Raw genomic sequence first — 2,574 nt, 5'->3', positions numbered from 1 at the left:
GAGGTCTGGTGCCCTCTTCTGATGTAGTAATAAGAGCAGCGGGGCTGTGTCCCCAGCACCCCGGCCGCCAGCTAGCTTTACCCGAAATAACAACATACCACTGAGCCACACCCCAGCCCCTCATTGGGGGTTTCTAGGCAGGGCCTCTACCACTGAGCCACACCCAAGTCCCTCAGTGGGGGGTTCTAGGCAGGGGCTCTACCACTGAGCCACACCCCAGCCCCTCATTGGGGGTTTCTAGGCAGGGGCTCTACCACTGAGCCACACCCCAGCCCCTCATTGGGGGATTCTAGGCAGGGGCTCTACCACTGAGCCACACCCCAGCCCCTCAGTGGGGGTTTCTAGGCAGGGGCTCTACCACTGAGCCACACCCCAGCCCCTCATTGGGGGTTTCTAGGCAGGGGCTCTACCACTGAGCCACATGCTATCGCAGCACTGTCTGTGATGAAGGTCTGCTGAATCAATAGACCCTGAAAAGAAATAACTGTCAATGTGTAGCATGGGAAGAAATCACAGGAAGACCTGGAGGAAGATGTTCCCTGTAGAATAAGACTAGAGAGGAGCCTGGTGGCATGGCTCATGTCGGTAATTGGCACTCAAGAAGTTAAGGCAGGGGGGCTGGAGAGATGGCTCAGTGGTTAAGAGCATTGCCTGCTCTTCCAAAGGTCCTGAGTTCAATTCCCGACAACCACATGGTGGCTCACAGCCATCTGTGAAGAGGTCTGGTGCCCTCTTCTGGCCTGCAGACATGCACACAGACAGAATATTGTATACATAATAAATAAATAAATATTAAAAAAAGAAGCTAAGGCAGGAGGATCACAAGTGTAAGGCAATCCTGAACTATATAAGATAGTTTTTCACAACTATCTTAGGGTTTTTATTGCTGTGAAGAAACACCATGACCATGGCAACTCTTATAAAGGAAATAATTTATTGGGGCTGGCTTACAGTTCCAGATGTTTAGTCTATTATGGTCATGTCAGGTGGCATGGTGGCATGCAGGCAGACATGGTGCTGGAGACGGAGCTGAGAGTTCTACATCCACATCTGCAGGCAGCAGAAGCAACTGTGTGCTACACTAAGCATAGCTTGAGCATAGGAGACCTCGAAGCCCACCCTCCACAGTGACACCCTTCCTCCTGTAAGGCCACACCCGCTCCAACAAAGCCACACCTCTTCTAATAGCGCCACTCCCTATGGGGGCCATTTTCTTTCAAACCACCACATAAACCAAACAAATAAAAGAGGCAGTAGCCTATGGCTGGGACACATGACAGAGACAGGACGCTGGGGCCGCCAGATCAGGGGGAGTTTGGAAACCTCCAATCTGAGTCTGGAGGCTGTAGGGCGCTATGGAGTGTTTTAGACCCACACCAGCAGAAATGATGAGTGTGAGGCTGGAGTCTGGGAGGTCCATGCATAGAATGACTCAGACTACGGGGTGTGTGAGAAAGGATGGAGAGGAGGAGCAGGGGATGAACCGTCAGGGATCCTGCTGAGTTGGCATGCCTGTTTTGTGGATTGTCGGAAAGCCGGAAACTGCTAAGGAATCTTTGCAATTTTGGTTTTTTATTTTTTTTAAGATTTATTTATTTATTATGTATACAACATTCCTTCCATGTGTGCTTGCATGCCAGAAGAGGGCACTAGATCTCATTATAGATGGCTATGAGCCACCATGTGGTTGCTGGGAACTGACCTCAGGATCTCTGGAAGAGTAGCCAGCACTCTTAACCTCTGAGCCATCTCTCCAGCCCCATCTTTGCAGTTCTGGAATGTCAGTAGGAAGAAAATTCAGGGAGAAAGCTCCTGGGGCTTATGGAGGAAGTGGGGGCTATGCCTGGGGGCGAGAAGGATGGAGCTGGGCCTTCTGGGAAGATACTGAGTTTCCAGACTGAAGAGGTGTGCGAGGTGAGGTGTGAGTACCTATGACAGCTGCAAAATTTGGAGCAAGAATAGATGTTCATTTATTAGAGTAACGAAAGGCAGACAGACTGGGGCAGGGGGGTAGAAAAGAACCTGGAGCTGAAGCAGGAGGATCAAGAGATTGAGGGCCGTCTAGAGAGATGGCTCAGTGGTTAAGAGTGCTGGCTGCAATTCCTAGAGGTCCTGAGTTCAATTCCCAGCATCTCCATGGCATCTATATACACAGTCATTGGTAGTGGGATCCACTGTGCAGATGTACATGAAGACAGCATAATCTTAATAATAAATCTTTTTATCTTTAAGGTTTATTTTTAGATGTATTGGTGTTTTGCGTGCATGTATGTCTGTGTGAGGTCACCAGATCCTCTGGAACTGGAGTTACAGATATTTATGAGCAGCCATGTGGTTGCTGGGAATTAAACCCAGGTCCTCTGGAAGAGCAGCCAGTGTTCTTAACCACTGAGCCATCTCCCCAACCCCCAAAATTTCTTTTTATAAAGAGTTTGAGGGCTAGAGAGATGGCTCAGCAGTTAAGAGCATTGCCTGCTCTTCCAAAGGTCCTGAGTTCAATTCCCGGCAACCACATGGTGGCTCACAACCATTTGTAATGAGGTCTGGTGCCCTCTTCTGATGTAGTAATAAGAG

The 2,574-nt window shown here is 49.4% G+C and overlaps 1 protein-coding gene across 2 annotated transcripts in view; it reads left to right on the top strand.

The window, feature by feature from the left end:
• Mlxipl (MLX interacting protein like) overlaps positions 1–2,574 on the top strand; it is a 34,924-nt gene that overhangs the window by 14,239 nt on the left and 18,111 nt on the right. The gene's annotated exons all lie outside the window — the stretch shown is intronic.

Source organism: Microtus ochrogaster, chromosome 2 (genome assembly GCF_000317375.1).
Source record: "Microtus ochrogaster isolate Prairie Vole_2 chromosome 2, MicOch1.0, whole genome shotgun sequence".
NCBI lineage: Eukaryota > Metazoa > Chordata > Mammalia > Rodentia > Cricetidae > Microtus > Microtus ochrogaster.
This window is presented reverse-complemented; position numbering and strand designations above follow the sequence as displayed.